The 21,519-nt window shown below is 41.4% G+C and overlaps 1 protein-coding gene across 2 annotated transcripts in view; it reads right to left on the minus strand.

Moving 5' to 3' along the window:
• robo2 (roundabout, axon guidance receptor, homolog 2 (Drosophila)) overlaps positions 1-21,519 on the minus strand; it is a 655,443-nt gene that overhangs the window by 135,078 nt on the left and 498,846 nt on the right. The gene's annotated exons all lie outside the window — the stretch shown is intronic.

Raw genomic sequence — 21,519 nt, forward strand, 5'->3', positions numbered from 1 at the left:
GTGTTTGTATGTGTACAGAAGAGAGAGATCAGCATTTTCATAACATGCCCCAGAGCTACGTATAAGAGCATTTTCATTTTAATCTAATGTCTGCTAAAGTCTACCTAGAAATAATATAGGAAGGGAAAGGAAAAAAAAAAGGGTCCTAAAATGGATCCTTGAGGAACACCACAGGCGATATCATAATCTTTTAATGAGTTCCATCACAGGTGAGCATTAAACTGGCATTAAACAGACATAGGATATAAGCAGCATGGGTCAAATTTAGTAAAACCACTTGTAGCACTGCAATACAAACATACTGTATATAGAAAAGTCTACAATGAATGAAAATAGATGTAAAACAATAAGGGTCCCAATACAGATCCTTGAGGAACACCACAGGTCTAATAGTCGTAATACCTTAATGAGTTACTTCCCAGGCCAATATAAGCAGCAAGGGTAAGGTGGCTTTACTGAACACAGCTATACGCACACATACAAGCCTGAGTGTGTGTGAGAGAGTGTGTGTAAGAGAGAGAGAGAGAGAGAGAGAGAGAGAGTTTTGTGTTTGCACAGCATGCCCAGAGCTGTAACGGCATTTCATTTCAAGTTCCTAAAAGTGGGCTGCATTGCTTCTCTATTACAGAGATGCTATTTCTAATTCTGCGCTCAAATCGAAGAGCGAAAATATGTCCGACTGTGTGTGTTTGTGAGTGTGTGTATACAGCAATGTGAGTATGTGTTGAATGCTGGAGGCGCGAGAAGTTAATGTGTGAATGTGGTACATTACACAGTGGGCAGGAAAACACTTCCATTTGTCTGTATGGCCGAACAGTTCCCTCATGCATTACAGCTCTACTGACACAACACAGAGCTCCTGAATCCAATCTGACTCCTACTCAAAAACTGAGAGAGAGAGAGAGAGAGAGAGAGAGAGAGAGAGAGAGAGATGACCACAGCAGCTGCACAAACATTACTGCCTGTCTGGTCTTAAGGGCTTGACCCTCCAACAAACACACACACTCACTCACACCCAGACACACACATTTCTAGGCCATATCTCTGCCTTCCACATACACACCTTCTCATTTCATGTACACCATTCAGAAGCTGATGCAATCTTTGCAATAGTGTGTGTACACCAGGGGACTAGGCCAATGAATAGAGCAGTGGATGGATGGAAAATATATAGAGTGGATAACTCTATCCTTGAGTTATATAGCATATGGACAGATAGATAGAAAGACTATACAATATCTACTGCTACGGGGCTTCTACAGCATCTATAGTTGGGTATCTATAGCATCTTGAAGAGGCACCCTACAACACTAGAGATGTAGCACTCTAAAATATTGGAGAAACAATGGAGAAAATAGGGTGTTGTTGATACTCAAGAGCAGCACATCACCTCTTTTCTATAGTGCTAGTATGTTATTTATGGGCATATGGGCTGCTACATGAACTAGGCCTCAGGCTCCCTCAGAAACAAACTGTATTATCACAGCTGACTACCAAACTTGAGTGGGGGCAAGGCTAAAAGCTAATCAGCTACAATATCTCTTCAGCATGCTAATAGCACATAATAAAGGTGACAAAAAAACAAGGACAACGCTACTACTATCTAGGAAATCACCAAAATAGGTTTCATAGAAGGTCTTTCTATGAAAGGTGAGCTTTCATAGAAGGTCAAATAATAATAATAGGGTAGGCCGCAAGCGTTAATGCAAGTGCCTCCGTATGCATCAAACCATTCACAATGGCTTTATCTCCCATAAACAAACAAACACTCATTTCACACAAACCTCACACATTTTCTTTTAAAGGCCTCATCTCGCCCAAGCGCTCTGTCTTTAGCTTAACGAGACCCCCGTTGGCCAGCCCGGTAATGACGGAGCGCCCCACGCTGGGGCTCCAACTGGTCCCCCAAACCCGCAAAAAGGAGCCTACCAAGCCAATCGCCAAAACAATATAATTAACTCTTAATGAACCTGCCTGTTCCCGCTGCCATCCCCAACATACACTTCCCAAATTCAATTTAGCCTAATCCCAGCTTTATGGTAATGTATAGCTCATTAAAATGTTAGTTAAAAACTCATTAAAATGCACTCAGAGACGTAATGGCTTCATTACTGTGATATTGCTGAAAACCAAAGAGACAGGCGAGGGCGAATGATAGAGGAGAAGAAAGCAATGAGAGGAGAGAGGGAGAAAGGGAGAGAAAGAGAGATAGAGAGAGAAAGAAAGACAGCATTTGGATGACTTAATTGTGACTAGAATCTGCATAGATTTGCATAACAAATGCGGACACGGCGCAGCTAACTTTCGGTGCGGCTCGGTAATTAAGCAGCCCTTACAATTAAAGACGCTTTTCTCCAAAATAAATTTGGGCTTCATTCATAGCTCTTCACAAGAGGCCGGTGTTATGAGAGCATGTGTGAGTGCATCTGTTCATAACGCGAGTCCTGGGCTTCTTGCCAATCTAAATTTGGGACTGAAGTTTAAATATTAGTTGAACTATTAGTCGATTAATTGATTAATTGAATGGTTATACAGGGGTTGGGCAATGAAACTGAAACACCTGGTTTTAGACCACAATCATTTATTGTCCTTATGGACAGTTCTGGTGGAAACAGGAGAGCATCCCTTTCAGACAGCTTCCTTTTGCATTCACAGTTAATCCTGTTGGATGTGGTTCGTCCTTCTGGGTGGTATGCTGACCCTGGATACCGTGGCTATTGATACATCACACAGACTTGCTGTCTTGGTCAAAGATGCATCAATTTGTCCTCTTTTGAACTCTGGTACGTCACCCATAATGTTCTGTACATTGCAATATTTTGAGCAAAACTGTTAAAGCTGTTACCCTGCTAATTGAACCTTCACACTCTGCTCTTACTGGTGTAATGTGCAATTAATGAAGATTGACCACCAGGCTGCTCCAATTTAGCCATAAAATTCCCACACTAAAATGACAGGTGTTTCAGTTTCATTGTCCAACCCTTGTAACTTCTTTAGTGAATCCACCAAAATTACAACAGGTATTGTATTGTTGCTGCTGAAAAATGAATCAAGGGACATTCATTTATGGCGGCATGGTAATACAGTGGGTAGCGCTGCTACTCGAAATGGATTAAGCTCAAGGCGCATCTCTATTCCAATCATAATGATAACTGTGATGGAATTAAAAGGGGTTCTTCTATGAATTTGTCAACAAACCACTTAATGAACCTTTATTTTTAAGCTTGCAATTGACTTTTCAGCAGATTCCTGCTGCTGTAGATAAAATACTTTACACTATCACAGCAGCCAATTATTTGTCCATTTTCAAAAAGGTTTCAGACATCATTTATATTCTTCAGATTCCATCAATACGACCACGGCCACCACCACCACCACCATGTAGTCTTATTAATCTGCTTCCTCTGCTCTCCAACCCCATGGTGTGAAGGAACCCTAGCAGGCTGTGGTAGCTCCACACATCAAAAGGCACTTTCACATCAGGAGAACCGTTCCGGTTGCTGTTCCTGATCCCGCCTAATGAACGCCACTCCTGAGTTCTGAAGCCCAGGCAGCCGAATAAGAGAACCTGATCAAACGCTGCAACCTGTGCTCCTCCACCGCCAACATCTCTGCTTTTATTAACGCCTTCACAACCAGACGGGGCTACGGAAAAGGAGGTTGTAGGCGGCTGAGGAGAAGGAGGAGGAGAAGGGGGATCAGAGATCAAAGTCCCAGATCAGCAGATCAGGTGGGACATTTTTCTTTTCTTTCTTTCTTTCTTTCTTTCTTTCTTTCTTTCTTTCTTTCTTTCTTTCTGCAGAGCTGTAAGAAATGTGTACCTGCAGGAGTTACCTGCCAGGGAGATTGCTGATTTTTGTTTAAGCTCTTCTTTTTTTTTCTCTCTCTCTCACTCTTCCTTCAGGCACCACTCTCCAATTAGTTTGTCAAGGCATGGAATGTCATGCAGGCTCTTGAGGGAGATTTCAGAAACAGCAGAAGACTGGCCCTTTCACACAACATCTGTTCTGAGAGGTGTTGTGTTTTTTATGTTGGTATAGAAGGTAAATGTAACCACTGTGGGCTTTTGGACTGTCCAGCTGTCAGGAGTGGTTTAGACTGTTTTGGAGCTGGGGTTCTACACTCTGTTAGTAGTTTTGAAGTTTAGCTAAGCACTGGAAGTCTGTATCTGACAGAACTGAAATAGTTTCTGAGTGAGGAGTGAGGAGCATGTGGAATCCCTACAGGCAGGGACTGAGAGAAAACTAGAGTAAAAAGAGTTGCACTGGAAGCTTTGATGCAACATTGGAGAGAAAGAAAACAGGATAGATATACAGACAGCTATACAGGTCAATAGATTTAAATTAATGCTATTATATTGGCTATTATATTGGCAATACCAGACAGACAGACAGGTAGGTCGGTAGGTAGGTAGGTAGGTAGGCAGGTAGGTAAGTAGGTAGGTAGATATATAGACAGGCAGTGAAATACATATATTCTGACAGACTGACAGACAGAAGAACATAGGTAGGTATATATATAGACAGGCAGTAATATAAAGACAGACAGGTAGATAGGTAAGTAGGTAGGTAGGTATGTAGATATATAGACAGGTAGTGAGATAAAGATATTTTGACAGACAGACAGACAGATAGGCAGACTGATAGGTAGGTGGGTAGGTAGGAAGGTAGGTACATATATAGATAGGTAGTGAGATAAAGATATTCTGACTGACAGACAGACAGACAGACAGGAAGGTAGGTAGGTCGGTAGGTAGGTAGGTACATATATAGACAGGTAGTGAGATAAAGATATTCTGACAGACAGACAGACAGAAGAACAAAAGAACAGACAGACAGGTAGGTAGGAAGGTAGGTAAGTAGGTAGATAGGTAGGTATATAGACAGGCAGTGAGATAAAGATATCCTGACAGACAGGCAGACAGACTGACAGACATACATACAGACAGACAGACAGACAGACAAAAGAACAGACAGACAGGTAGGTAGGTAGGTAGGTAGGTAGGTAGGTAGGTAGGTAGACAGACAGTGAGATAAATATATTCTAACAGACTGGCAGACAGACAGAAGAACAGACAGATGGGTAGGTAGGTAAGTAGATATATAGACAGGCAGTGAGATAAAGATATTCTGACAGACAGACAGACAGACAGATAGAAGAGCAGATAGACAGACATAGAGATGGGTAGGTGGGTAGATATATAGACAGGTAGTGAGATAAAGATATTCTGACAGACAAACAGACAGACAGTTGGGTAGGTAGGTAGCTATATAGACAGGCAGTGAGATAAAGATATTCTGACTGACTGACAGACAGACAGACAGACAAATACATAGACAGACACGTAGGTAGATATAAAGATTAATAATTGAAACTGACACTGACACAGAAAGCTCTGTACCTCGGAAAATACACACAATCACACACACATACACAAAAACATACAGTCACCTACACCTTAATTGGTGTGGCGAGGTGTGTTTTTTGCTGTGTTCAGTGAAGCAGGAGTGATGTGTGATGACACAGGCTCTGCTGGGTGTGACTGTGGCAAACTGCAGCTGGAGACAATGACTATAGGAAGGTGCCCACTCTCACTCCCTTCCTCCCAGACAAATGTTGTGAAGCCAGACAGGTGGAAAACACAGGAGTGTGCTTTTAAAGTTTGAAGAGGTGGTCTCACGCAGCGTGTCTGTGTGTCTGCAGAAGCTTTCACTGAAAGCTAAGCTCAGTCTGCCTCTGTGGATTCCTGTTTGCTGGCAATCTGATACTCTGCTATTCCTGACCTGCATTTCTAATCTCCGCCTGAGACCAGTGACATTGAGAGAGTGACCTCAAGGAGGTACAGTAAGACGAGCCCCACCTCGCAGCTCCGCCAGAGGGACCGTGTTCGATAGCTGAAGCCCTGTTCGATAGCACTTACAGTACAGTAGAGATGGAGGATCAGAAATACATTATTTGTGAAGAAACTGAAGAAGATAAGTCAATGAACATCCAAACAGCTGCTTATTGCTAGGTTGTTAATGCAGTGTATGCGGTTTATATATCAAGACTGTCATAAAAAACCTTGCCATCTTGAACAATTGTTCTCTTTATTGTAATGCATGATGTTAAGATTAAGGGACCAATAGAAATACAAAGCTAAAGTGTGTCCCAATTTGGATTTTTGACCTTCAATTTTTTTTCCAGAGTAATAAATCTTGTTCACATTACTGTATATCGTTTTTTTGTTGTTTACAGGGTCTTATTGGACCTGCTATAGTTTAGAAATGCTGGTAAAACACTTTACTGTAACTATAGAGCTCCACACCTGCTGTTAAGAGTCACAAAAAGAGGACCGACTACAAACTAAGGACTCTGGATTACAGTGAAATGTCATAAAAGCTCCTATATAATGTGCATAATGTGTAGGTGTCCCAACAGTTTTGTCCATATAGTGTATTATAATATTTTATTACTGATTTAATGCTGTTCTGGAGCTAATTGAAGTGGATTGTGTAGTGTGAAGCTGTGTCTCATCTCAATGGCGGCACTCTTTTAATTAAAGTCTCTGTTGGAGGCGGCGTTAGTGCGGAACAGCTAGCGGGTGCGTTTACGTGCGTGTTAAACCCTTCATATCACAGATGCTGTGTGGTAGCCATGTGGCTCAGGGCAACACTGACCATTAAGCATGTGAATTGAATGCTAGGTCAAGTGTGTAAGTACATGTGCGTGTGTGTGCTTTACAATGTCCAGCCTATAGTGCAAAAAACACACTGATACAGAGTCAGCACTGTGAGAGAATGAGAGAGAGAAAGAGAGAGAAAGAGAGTTGGGGGACAGATTTCATTAAGCGAGTGATCAGGGCACTGACCATTTCCTCCTTACACACCGCAGCCGTGTGGAGGGTTTAATGGCTAAGAGTGAGTTCTGGCATGTGTGTGTGAGAGTGTGTGAGTCAGTGTGTGAGAGTGTGTAGAAGGATAATTGTAGAGGAGTTCAGCTCCAGTCTTCTCTAGCAGCGTATATGAGCTGCAGTGGCTTTAATGGTGCCAGACAATCGTCTAGTGCTCAATCAATACAACCACAGAGCTCCAGACCATGAAACCCTAGTTTCACCTCATCTCTCTCTCTCTCTCTCTCTCTCTCTCTCTCTCTCACTTTCTCTATATCTCTATCTATGTGTTCCTCTTTCTCTGTTCTCTCTTTCTTTTCACCTTCTGTCTCTTCTAAATCTAAATTCTACATCACTTATTTTCCTTATTCGCTTACACTTCTCTAAATGTTCCTCTCTCGCTCTCACATAAAGTCTCTCACACTCTTTCTTGCTCTTCCCCTCACATTCTCATTCAAAATGTCCCATCTGTCTTTTGCTCTATCCCCCACTCTCTCTCTCTCTTTTTCCCTCCATTAATGTGTCTTTTTCTCATATAGTACCCTTTTCTAAATGTCTCTCGTTTTCTCTATCACTCCATATCAGTCATTCTATCCATACTCGTCAGTGTCTTTTTCTCCCCTCTACTCTCTTATTCTTTTTATAAGCTCTCTCTATCTCTTTCTCTCGCTCTCTCTCTTTCGTACTCTTCATATTCCCTCCATCTATTTCTGCTCCCCATTTCTTTCGTTACTTTCGAAACATTCAGCTCTCACACACTCTTTCTATATGGCCACCAATCCCTATTTCTCTTCTCTCTCTTTCTCCCTATCTCTTCCCTCTTTCAGTACATCCCCTCTCTTCTCCCTTAGTCTCTTAGTTCTCTCTCTCTCTTTTCCCCTCCCTGACTGTCTTTTTCTCACATAGAACCTTTTCTAAATGTCTATTGCTGTCTCTATCACTCCTCTCTCTTTCTGTCCATATATGTCAGTGTCTTTCTCTCTTTTATATCATCTCTACTCTCCCACTCTTTTTAAAATCTCTTTTTCTGCTCCCAATTTCTCTGTCTTTCTTTCCAAAGGTTTGTTCTCTCTATTTTTGTCACACTCTCTCTTTCTCAAGATATCCCTTGCACTCTCTCTCTCCCCATTCTTTTCATCATCATCTCTTTCTCTTTGCACTCTCGGCTCTTTTAAACCCTCTTTCTAAATGTACACAACTCCCTATTTCTCTCCTCCTATTTCTCAGTTTTTCTCAATATCCCTTTATCTTATGTGCTCTCCCACTTTCTCCCTCTCTCCCCCCTCTCAGTCCATCTCCTCTCTTTCTTCTTAGTCTCTTAGTCATCTCTCTGTCTCTTTTTGTCTCTCTCCCTTTCTCTTTTTCACTATCACCCACTCTTTCTCTTATTTAACATTTTTCCTGCTCAGTTGTCCTTTAACTGCCGACCTTTCTCTCTCTCTCTCTTTCTTTCTCTCTCTCTCTGTCATCACATTCACTCCACCTTTTTCTACGGTATTCTCTGTTTCTGCCTCTCCTTTTCACACTCACACTGTCTTAGTTGCTATCTAATTCATATCTTTCATTTCCCATCCTTTCCACATCATTTTATATTTCTGTCTATACTTCTCCTCTTTCACTTAAGCTCTTTAAAACTCTCTCTCTCTTTCTTTTCTTTGGCAGTAAAGGTGATTGTCAATAAATCACATAAACAGTGTGGGTTAAAATCAGTCAAACTTAACATAAGACCATCATAAGACCACCAGTACCACGACTACAGCCCCACTGCAGCATCTGCTATTAGTGCGAATAGGAGACACAGAGTGTAAAGGTAAAACGAGGGACAGAGTGAGAGAGGGAGAGAGAAGGAGAGGAGGAGAAGGAGAGAAGGAGAGAGGGAGGAGGGAGAGCTAAAGGGTCTGCTGGTGTTAAATGTGCGTCAGCTCTCAGCGTTCAGCGCCGACATTAAAAATGATTTATTGATGGCTTTATGGATCTTAACGGGTGAGGAAGAGCAAAAATTAAACTGGATACGCAGATGACCTTTACTGCCGTCTGCAGCACGCTGAGAGGTAACGAGATCCCTCACAGTGTGTGTGTATGTGTGTGTGTGAGACAGAGAGAGAGAGAGAGAGAGACAGAAAGAGAGAGAGAGAGAGATTATTGTATGTATTAATTTGCGTGTGTTTTCAAATTCTGCAAAATACAGGACAATTCTACTCTACACTAATCAAAATAAAAAAGAGCTTCAAATGATTACAACACTTTTAAAAACTGACTGTTCACTTGATGCCTAATATGTAAAGTAGTTGCCACCTCTTGACCTATGCCAAGTGGTTTTAATATTATGGCTTATTCACACTCATCATTTTTTACAGTTTGAAACCAGGAGGGAAACAGTGGTAGTAGTGAACAGTATAAGGAAGAAGGGTGCAGCAGGGTCGCTACGGCAACTAGAAATATTGCACTGCTGTCCACATTTTGGGTAGCTCAAAAAATGCAAAATGCTAAATGTAATTGCAGGTGGAGATGATCTGGAAATGGAAATTATTTTTTAGAGACTTTGAAAATGTACAGCAGCAGCAAAACAACTGATTTTTTTATTTTATTGTAGACTAAAAAAATCTAAACACTCGGTTTAGATACATCAGCTCACAGACACCTCATGCTGAGTGACATGAACCTTTGGAGTGATGTGGGGAGAGAGCATCATCTACTCAGGGCTCCGGTAGCCGAGGGCAAGCTACATGAACAGGATTCGAACCGGCGTTCTCCTGATCATAGTGGCAGCGTTTAGCCAGTTGGACCACTTGGAGACCTTTTTTAATGCTATTTACATACCCAAAGCTAGCCACTTCAAAATTATTACCACAAAATACACAGTGATGTACAGTAAAGAACAAAGATGAAAGCATTTCCGCCTTTATTTCTGAAATACTTTCAAATGACTCTTCAAATAGGCACATGTTTTTAAATAGGACTGTTGTTTTACAAGGACAATAAGCACAGTCACTACATGAGTTTTCATATGCAACAGATGCAGCAGGTAAAGGAGTATTCCTTCAAGAGTCAACATCCCCTCAAGGAACTGATCATTTACATGTAAAACTGATTTACACACCACAACACACACACCGCGCACATCCACACACAGATGTGTGAGCAGGGAGCGGAGCGGGCATCCTCGGCTCGTGACACTTTTCGGGCCGCGCTGAGCCGCACTGACAGTCATGCTGCAATCCAATTCCTGTTAATTGCATTACAGGCCTGCAGAAGGTAATTGTGTTTGTCTCGGCTGTAATCAGCTTACTGCCGCAATGCGGTGGGGCTTCTGCACGCAGGACGGGGCCAGAGCGGGGATCTCGTCACAGCCAGGTGGGAAGGGAGTCCTTAAGGTAGAGTGTGGGAGTATCGGTTGGTATGCGATCCAGCTCCGATATCTGCTAGTGGTTCATGTTATGGGGAACTGTGGGCTGATGCTGATATCTGATGCTGTCCAATCGTGAGAAGGACGCTAGTTTGAAGACCTAATCCCAACTGAGATGTGTAATTTGAGGTGATTTGGGATGATCTGGAGCTTCACAGCATAAAAGAAAAGCAGCAATTATTGTTCAGCACCTCCAGAAACTCCTTTAAGATGCTGAGAAAACTATTCCAGGTGACTGTACCTGAGATTTGTCCTCAAAGCTAAAAGTGCTTTAATGTCTTTAATATTATTATTATTATTATTATTATTTTTTTTTTTAATATATCATTTTATTTTACATTTTTTATACATTTTCTCCCTAATTTACAAGGGCAATTATCCAACTAGCACATGCCTCCTCCGATACATATGAAGTCAGCCACCACCTCTTTTTGAGCTGCTGCTGATGCAGCATTGCCGAGTAGCATCACAGCTACGCGCTTGGAGAAAAGCACAGCGACTCGGTTCCGATACATCAGCTCACAGACGCAGCCTTGTGCTGAACATCATCATCCTTTGAAGTGACGAGGGGAAAGAGCGCCTTTCCCTACCAACTCAGAGAGAGCAAGGTCAATTGTGCTCTCTTAGGGCTCCGGTAGCCGATGGCAAGCTGCATGAACAGGATTCGAACGAGCTCAGCATCTCCTGATCATAGTGGCTGCGCTTAGATTTGTGCCACTATACAGTACCTGCTATGTGAACGTAGCCTTAATATTCTCCTCCAAGGGTGTTGAGCTGTCCAATCAGTTAGGGGTTGAGTTAGGGGCAGTTTGTTCATATCATAGGGTTTTAAACAAGAGTTTCTCCTGTTTTTATTAGAGTAAATTGATTTTCAGAGGCCAGATTTAGCTAGATTCTGAAGAATTGTTGTGAAAATTGGATTGTGTTCAGTGATAGAAGTATAAGTAAGGTCAGGCAGTTGATATCTCCAATAAATGAACAATTTATAATGCATTGTTCAGCCCAAGTGTGCGGCGACAGTCACTTTAAACAATATTACCCAGAAAACTACTGGCTGATTTCCACAAGCATGGCAAAACTCTGTTTGCTGGCTGGCTTTCTTCCTCCTGTAAACAGTCTCTCTCTCTCTCTCTCTCTCTTTTGTAGTGGATGAACAGCATCAATACTTGGCAGTACTGCAGCGGCTCCTCCTGTGCGGCTCGATAGTGGGGGCAGCCCTCTCTGTTTGGTTAATCATTCCGAATGAAGCCCAAAGTTAATGAGGCTACTTCTGATCCCTTCGATTTTGTCCACTCCTCAAAGCTCCATCGACTGCGTGCCAGAGGGCGAGGAGCTGAAGTCAGATCTGAAGTGTGACCTACATCACCGAGACAAGAGCATAGAGGAACATCTGCTTCTGCTGCTGCTGGGTGCCCACGGACTACACAATATAAACAAAATACAGGCTTCATGGGAGTCACGTGACGCCCTTCATGGCGGTGCAGTCCTAGTAAGTAAGCTCCGCTCGCTTCTCGTCTTTTCCTGATCCTTTGAAAGCAAATCATGCTAAACTACGTCAAAACCTCAAGATTATCGACTTCTGGTGACATTTGTCACACTAAAGAAGTCGAGCGTTCTCCACTTAAGAAGAAATTTAAAGAATCCTGCAGCATCTCCAAGAGCGAGCTTGACGGCGCCATTGCTGCGGCGGTCAAAATGGCTATGGCGGAGCAACGAAGTGATCTGGACAAAATCGTCACCACGGCTGTTAAAACGGCTATTGACGACATGCTTGTTCCTCAGCTAGCAAGCTTAAGCTCTGAGCTCAAGCACACCGTCGTCGCTGTCACAACTATAACCAGCCGAACGGAAAATCTAGAAAAGACTGTCGAGCGCATCCAGTCTAAATGCGACCTTACCCAGGCAGCTGCACGGAGCGACCGGGACCAGCTCACCGCCCTGCAGCTGAAATTCGACAACCTAGCCGCCAAAATGACTGACATTGAGGACAGAAACAGAAGATCTAACGTCCGTTTGGTCGGCCTGAAAGAATCAGAAGAGGGTGACAACTGTATCGCCTTTTTAAAGGCGAATCTGTCAAAGTGGATTCCTTCGCTTGCTGGCCGTGAAATTAAAATTGAGAGGGCACATCGCATTTACTCGGGTAAAAATACTACTCACCCCCGCACCGTGGTTTTCAAGCTTCTGGACTATACGGACAGACAAGCTATCCTGAAAGGCGCCCGAGCTGCATCACCTGTTAAACACGGCGGTTCCTCTTTGCTGTTTTTTCCCGACTACAGTCATGAGACCACCAGGAAAAGGAAGGCATTTGCAGACGTGCGGAAAAAGTTGGATAACCTCGGCATTCAGTCATTTCTGTTATTTCCAGCTACGCTGAAGATCACCTACGGAGGAAGGCAGATCTTACTCCGTTCACCTGACGAAGCGGAAAAGTTTCTTCTGTCCATCCAGCCTCCCACCGGCACCTCGGCTGAGGACCAAGCAGCGAATCCGTACCAAGCTCTGAACACCGACATGGATTCATCATAAAGGACAGCTTAACTTGGAATATGTTAAGTTAATTCACCCTGATTTGGCTGTGGGAAGCTCAAAGGACTTGGTTTGTAGTACTGACTAGTGTTTTGTATTGTTATTATTATTATTATTTTTTCGCGTGCCGTATTTAACTGCAAGGTAAGCTTATGCACCATTCAGCTTCTACATTTGTTCTGTTTAAGGGCAAAACCTGCGTGTTAATGCAGTGTTTGTTATCGTTCACTCGTGTCTATTTGCGCTCTTTAAACGGCACATCTTTTGTTTTTTTTCTTTTTTCAAATAACCTCTGCTTTCACTGGTTTTTTCTTCTTATTGTTTAGCGAGCGGATCAGTAATGTCTCTGCTCCGCTTAAAGGCGCCGCGTTTCTAGCACTTTATAATTTTTTGCTAGCTGAGCCTAAGGGAGATAATCTTTCTCTTGCGGCTCACTAATTTTATGTATATAGTTATGCGTTCTCGTTCTTGTTCTTTTTTTTCATTGACAGCAGCATTTTATATTTTTTCTCACGCTTTTTTAAGCTTGGTTTGCGAAATCATTATCCATGTTTATCTACGACCATACTGTTTCTCATCTAATTCCATTTTATTGCCCCTTTTACTAACTGCTTTTCTTTTTCTGAAGCCATGGTCAGTCTCAATATCTTGAGCTGGAATGTGCGCGGTCTGAACGCACCTATTAAACGAACCCGCTGCCTCGAATTTCTACATCGTAATTCAGTGTCAATAGCCCTTCTTCAGGAGACCCATCTAAAACGCGAAGACATTCTTCGTTTTCAAAATAAAAATTATAAAATACTGACAAACTCCTCTGCCCTTAATAAATCCAAAGGCGTATTGATTTTAATAAAAAGATCCGTTAAGTTATCTGTAGATTTATTAGGAGGAGATGACACCGGGCGTTTTGTCTATGCAGCTGTTAAGATAAATAATATAAAACTACTTCTAATTTCTATATATGCCCCTAACGAATTCGATCAACATTTTTTAGATAATATTTTTAAAACGTTATTACAATTTAATGATTACCGTATGGTTCTTGGCGCCGACTTTAATGCCTCTGTTCACCCCCCTCTAGATCGCTCATTTAACGATCCCGACTCCCCTTACCCCCCGTCTTCAGTCGCTCTCAAAAAAATTATTAAAGACCTAAATTTAGTAGATCCATGGCGTATTCAAAATAGCACAACAAGGTCCTACACTTTTTACTCTGCTCGCCATAAAACATTCTCAAGGATTGATTATATTCTGACTAGCGCTTCACTATTACATTGTATTCGTTCAATCGATATTCTCCCTATTTTGATCTCGGATCACTCGCCCGTCAAATGTATTATTAACTTAGACATAACCACTCCCAAAATCAATAGATGGCGCTTTAACGACTCTTTATTATATGATAATGCATTTTTACATCAGTTAAAACAAGGTCTAACTGAATTCTTAGAAATTAATAGTAATTGCTCCAATCCACAAATTTTATGGGAAACGACTAAATGTTTTATTCGGGGAAACTGCATTGCCTACTCTTCTAGGCTCAAAAAACAAAATAATAAACGCCTTTACGATCTTGAGCATATGATAAAAAAATTAGAAAGGCAGCAGAGCATTTCCTTTTCTGAAGAATTGAATTTAAAATTACTGGCTCTGAAAGGTGAATACAACTTTATTTCTATTTCCAAAGCTGAATTTACTATTCATAGAACTAAGCAAAACTACTATTTTCATTCAGATAGACCTACTCGCCTACTTGCAATGAAATTGAAGGAATCCGAATCAAAGGCCTCTATTGACGCAATTACAACCAATGAAGGAGAAACGGTCAGTGACCCCAGAGCCGTAAATGACGTATTTAAGTTATTTTACTCTAAGCTGTATTCCTCGGAGGTGAACTTTGAGAGAGATGCTTGCTTTACCTTTCTTAATAACTTGACCCTTCCTACTATCCCTTCTTCAATTAGTGATCTTCTCGAAGAGCCTATAACACTAAATGAGCTATACAATGCAACCAAATCTCTTAATAAAGGGAAATCTCCTGGCCCAGATGGAATCCCACCTGAACTATATTTAGCTCTCTGGAATATCTTAGGACCCTTAATACTAAATTCTATAAATTATGCAGTTTCTTGTGGTAAACTCCATAGAGATCAAAACGTAGCCCTTATTACCTTGTTATTGAAAAAAAATAAGGATCCCTTAAATTGTTCTAGTTATCGTCCAATTTCTTTGATTTCGAGTGATGCTAAAATCTTTGCTAAAGCATTAGTTTCCAGAATCGAACCTCACATTGACAGTTTGATTCATTTTGATCAAACCGGCTTTTTAAAGGGTCGCCTTGCGGCGGACAATATTCGGCGCCTTTTGCATATAATGGATTTATCTACCTCCCATTCCGATACCTGCGCTGTGTTTTCACTGGATGCTCTTAAAGCATTTGATAGACTTGAATGGAAATATCTGTGGGCGGTTCTTGAGCGCTTCGGGTTTGGTCCCAATTTCATTCATTTTATCCAAACCTTATATAATTCTCCAACTGCCATGATCCTAACCGGCACATTTCAGTCTCAACCTTTTTCATTACACCGAGGCTGCCGTCAAGGTTGTCCTCTGTCAGCTTTACTTTTCACGCTTTCTTTAGAACCTTTAGCTCAGGCTTTGAGACAAAGCCAAACAATAGCTCCTATAACAATACAAAACTCTCTGCATCACATTTCATTGTATGCGGACGATATTATTCTCTTTCTTTCTAATCTAGATCACTCCATTCCACACGTATTGCAGTTATTTAATACGTTTGGAAACTTGTCTGGGTACAAAATAAATTGGGACAAGTCTTCTTTAATGCCGCTTAATAATCTCACCAAGGCGGGCACTCCTCCTTCTGGTCTTACCTTCACTACTTCATTTACGTATTTAGGCGTCAAGATCACAGACTCTGTTATCAAAACTGTTCAATCTTCTTTCAACGAAATTATGCAAAAAGTTAAACTTGATCTACAACGCTGGAATATTTTACAGATTTCACTCCAAGCCAAGATTAATATTGTTAAAATGTCAATACTTCCACGATTTAATTTTTTATTCTTAATGTTACCCTGTACTCCTCCTCCTAAATTCTTTAAAGAGGCTAATTCATTAATATCCAGTTTTATATGGAGTGGTAAACGAGCTAGGATTAGCAGTTCAGTACTTCAGCACGCCAAACCGCAGGGTGGGCTTGGTCTCCCTAATCTTGAATTTTATTTTTTGGCTTTTCAAATTAGAGCTATGAGAATATGGATAGATACTCAATCCAAAGTCCCATGGAGAGACATTGAAGTTCTATTGGCATATCCTAATAGACTTCAAGATCTTCCCTTTATGGGAGCAACAAGTCGAAAATTTCGACATAAGCTTGGATCTATAATTTCATGTACTTTATTGGCGTGGCAGAATGCTAGTAAAAGAATGGGTCATTCGAAAACAATATCTTTACAGTCCCCTCTATGGCATAATCCTCAACTATTAACAGGTAAGCAACCCTTCTCCTGTCCATCCTGGTCCACAAAAGGTGTTAACACATTTGCTGACATTTTCGACAGTAATGGCTTGCGCACATTCCAGGCTATTCAAAAAGAGTTCTCCCTTCCGGGCTCTTCCTTTTTCCTATACTTGAAGCTGAGGGCGGCAATGAAAACCTATGGCGTACCCTGGAACCATCCCCTGGTCTCTCACCCAATGTTAAATCTGATACAATGTACTACAAGCTCCCAAGGGGTCGTTTCTCGCATCTATAAAAAAATTCTTGAAAGTTCATACAAGCCAATTAAAATTTTAACCGTGTGGGAAAGGGAGTTAACATGGTTGGGATTCCGCCCTAACTGGGAAACAGTATGGTCCAATTTGTGTATTTCCTCTAAAAATCTTGCTCATGTACTTATTCACTTCAAAACTATTCATAGAATGTACTGTACACCTTACAAGAGGTATCTAATGAAACGTCATTCAGACCCATGTTGTAAATTATGCAAGAGCAATGCTAAAGGCACCTTTCTTCATATGTTCTGGGATTGTCCTATAATTTCATCCTTTTGGAAAGTTGTGGTTTCTAAATTAAGTTTTTTTGCAAATATTACTCTGTGCATGGACCCTTGTTTATTGCTGTTAAATGATGACTCTCATTATCAGTTTTCTTCTACTCAGAAAAGATTGTTGATGGCAGGCCTCACAGCTGCAAAGAAAACTATAGTTCAAGGGTGGTTTTCACCTGATATTAATATGAATCTATTTTGGATTATTTCTTTTTACAACATAGCCTGTCTAGAATGTAGTACTGCAAAGATCAACAAAGCTAAAAAATCTACTATTGACTCATGGACTGAGGTAATCCAAGCATTGAAAGTTTTATTTCAGTAATTTTTTTTTTTTAATGATTCATGACTTTTGCTGCTTTTTTTTTTTTTTTTTTTTTTTTCCCTCTCTTTTGTTCTTCCCTTTAATTTTATTCTGTATCTCTCCCTTCTCTCCTCTATCCCCCTCTCCATTTTGTTATATAATATATGCTGTATATTTTGTTCTCTTAATAAATAATAAAAACTATAATCACAAAAAAAAAATACAGGCTTCATGCGATGCTTACTGTACTGCAATGTATCAATGTTTTTTTTGATGTTTTGGTATCGGGTGTATCAGGTTTACACATTGCCTACACTGTATTATTCTGAAAGCATGCTAAACATGCGCTTGTTCTTGCTTATTAGCGCTCGATATAAACAGTACAGTAAAGTACAGTACATTCAACACAATGATTTATGACAGTCAATAAGCCAGCTGGGTGCAATCTCGTGCCTATACTTCCAGAGCTAATTGCAATCCAGTGTAATGTGCAGAAATTGAAAATTGACTCCATGCTGTATTGATTTTAGATCATAAGCGTAATTTTCATAGCAGGCTTACACTAAACATGCTATTATGTATCTCTATTAAAACATGTGAGATGTATAACTGAGCCACTTGAGATGGTATGGACTCAATAGAACATGTCTTTATTACTTCAAGGCTGTTTGGCATGGTGGTCTCAAAATGAAGTGTGTTCAGGTACATTTCTAGCATATTGCTATCTTGGCAGCAGAAAACATAGTTGCACCACTGACTGAAATCAGACAATCATTGCTATCTTGTGCAGCAGTGTACAAACCCTCGTCAACAATAAACATAATACAAAATAAAGTAACGTTATTCCACATCTTCACAAATTATGCTGTTCCTGTAAATGACCTGCTCACGCACCTTCACAGGTAGCTGCACCGTTAAAATAGCTGCCAATATCTGCCAATCTGGCTCTTAAAGGGAATGGAAAGTGAAATGTTTTGTTTATATTGGTTTATATTTAGATTGGTAAAATAAGGACCTTAATCTTTAAATCTGGGATGGAAACTCACTTTCCTTTGGGTTTGAATTTACATTTCCAGTCCATTTTCCAGACAGTTAGTAGATGGATGTCATTGTTTTAATAACGTAAAGCTTAGGTAACTTAATCCTCTGCATAGTACTGTAAATAAGAAATAATACAATACAACAAATAGAAAGATACAAAGAAACATTTTATGTTTTAAATGTCTTCTCTATTATAGTGGATTACTGTATTCACAAGAGGTTATCATCTCAAATCTGGAAACTGTGCAGAGTGGTGGAAATGTGGAAACAACTGTGGACCAGCGAGGACTAAAATGGCCAGCTTAGATACTGACAGAGCAATTCAACATCCCACATCTCACAGACTACTGATGAGCGTCCATTTATTTCCCTCATTACTTCCCATTATTTCATTTTCGTCTGCCTCTAATGACCTTGATGACTGCCTCTAATGACTTGGGGCTGCTGCTGCAAATGTAAGCAGGTAATATGAGCAACTGGATGAAGATGATTTCACTGCAATGTGTCCATAAAACAGTACCTACTGAACATACTCGATACTTGGACTGTTTCTGAGTGCAAATGGAGGTCCAGCACAAACGGAGCAGAACAAATATTATTCTGCGGGAGAATGAATGAATGAAACGGGCTGGGCTGAATCTCGAGGGGGATGAAGGCCAAGGACAGAAGGGCAAAGAGTGACCATGAGAGTGACCGTTCTGACTGATTACGTCCAGGTCACTGAAAAGTCAAAATGATGTAATGAAATTTCACATTTCACTTCAGAGCGTCGAAGCAAGCTGTGGAGAAAAATGCTCCGTTTTCAGTCGACACCCACAGAAACAATGGCGTGATTGTTCTCTCCTGTCTTCAGGCGGCTTCTGGAGCAATTCAAAGTTTCGACATGGAGCGGTGGGGAAAGATAAGCCACACACACTCACACACTCAACCCCAGAACACAGTGGAAAGCATGTTGGAGCAGCACAAGACCAGCCGCTGATTCCCCAGGGTAATGAATCTCTATTGCTGGACGGCGGGCCGCTGTAAAACCCAATTAGTGTCAGTGTGCTTTCTGCTGCTTGCCTGATAGTGAGATAACCCTTAGCATGGGGCTCACCGCCGAGGTCTCGTCTTCTCCCAGCAATGGAAACCAAGAGGAAATCTGCATTTTTCTACCTTCAGCTTCCTGTTCCAAAGCTGATTTTACACTCCAGCATCCTCCCAGGTTGGCCTGGTTTCCAACAAGGAATCTTTGGTTTTTAGGATGAGCCTATTTCATCTAGGAGGTACATCTTAGTTACAACTTACGACTCAGAAAACAACTTGGGACCACCCACAGATGTAAAAGTTGAGAGGTTTTATCTTTTAAAAGAAGGTGCCAGATGGATGGGACATTCCATTTCTAGATCTTCCATTGGACATGGCAAAATAATGGGACATAATTCTAGTCCCAGTTCCATAACAATGTATTTATTAATTACACACATTGGGGAAAAGTACTCACAATCAATAAGTGTAAGAAAAAATGAAGTGACCCATAACAAGGGGCTCTTCTCCCAGCACCGAAAACCAAGAGGAAATCTGCATTTTTTTCTACCTTCAGCTTCCTGTTCCAAAGCTGATTTTACACTCCAGCACCCTCCCAGTTTGGCCTGGTTTCAAACAAGGACATTTTTGGATTCTTAGGATGGGCCTATTTCGACTTGGAAACGTTACCTCAGAAAATGACTTGGGAACACTCACATATGTATTAGTTGTGTGGTGTTATCTTGTGAGAGAGGGTGCCAGATGGCTTGGACATTCCATTTTTTGGATCCTCCACTGGACATAGCAAAATAAAGGGACACAATTCTAGTCCCAGTTCCAGAGCAATTGGCATGTGAATGTAGTATACAGTGTGTATATTTATTTGCATTGTATATATATAAATTACAACCATTGGGGAAAAGTACTCACAATCAGTAATATAAGTGTAATTTTTGTTGCTTTCCTGAAAAAATTAAGTAATCCATAACAAGGGGCTCATCGACGAGATACCTTCAGCTTCCCGTTCCAAAGCTGATTTTACACTCCAGCACCCTCTCAGGTTGGCCTGGTTTCAAACAAGGACATTTTTGGATTCTTAGGATGAGCCTTAGGATTTAATCTAGGAGGTGTTACCTCAGAAAACGACTTGGGAGCATCCACACGTATAAACTGTGAGGTGTTATCCTGTGAGAGAGAGTGCAAGATGGATGGGACCATTTCATTGGACATGGCAAAATAATAGGACATCATTCTAGTGCCAGTTTTTCTCCCAGCACTGGAAACCAAGAGGAAATCTGCATTTTTTTCTACCTTCAGCTTTGCATTCCAAAGCTGATTTTACACTCCAGCACCCTCTCAGGTTGGCCGCGGCCGATTTCCAACGTGGGAATCCGCGCAAGGATGGGCCTATTCCATCTAGGAGGCGAAAAATTAAATTGAGAATAAAATACTGGATGCCTTCTGCAAGAGTCAGCGTAATGTGCGCCTTCACCGTCTATTTCACGCTTCGAGTCGATCTCGGCTCAGACTCTCTGTGTCAGAACCGTCTCGCATACTCATACCTGCCTTCAGACACCTCCATCTTCCACACATACACACATGAAAGAGTCGTGGAGGAGCACACTCCTTCCCCTCCCTCCCTCCCTCCCTCCCTCCCTCCCTCCATTCTTCCCTCTCTCTCTCTCTTTTTCTTTGCTCTCTGCTTCTATCTTTCAGAGCCATGCTGCTTCCCTCCTATCCGTCAAAGTGGAAGGGGATAAATTTGAGAAATGGAAGGTGCCATTCTTTTTCTTTTTCCTTCTTTTTCATTTTTTCTTTTTTTTTTTTTGCATATGTGTGCACTGTTTGAAGATGTGTGTCAAGCCGGAGCTGGAAAAGCGCATCACTAGCTTGGTAGGTTTCCACCAGCAGCATAAAAATCAGAGAATTTAACCCTTTTCTGCCTGTCTGCTTTATATAACCAAAGCACAGATCAAAAGGCACCTGCTGGTGGCTTCCTACTGAGATGTGTTTACAACAGTGAGGTATGCACACTAGAAATTTAAACACTATTAGGATGCATGTGACACGTTTAGACCAGAGACTGTAAAAAGATGGACGCCGTGTCGCCGTTCCCATTCATTCAATGAAAATGAAGCCAAAATCTTCCGCCATGTTGGCGATCCTGATACCCGAGTCTGCGCAGTAGAGACCAGAGGAGGGAGAAAGACTGTGGAGAGACAGCCCACTCATTTAAATAACCCCGCCCCTGAGGGCTGCCTCGCGGTTACAGGCTGCGGAGCGGAGT

Source organism: Astyanax mexicanus, chromosome 18, assembly GCF_023375975.1.
Source record: "Astyanax mexicanus isolate ESR-SI-001 chromosome 18, AstMex3_surface, whole genome shotgun sequence".
Lineage (NCBI taxonomy): Eukaryota > Metazoa > Chordata > Actinopteri > Characiformes > Acestrorhamphidae > Astyanax > Astyanax mexicanus.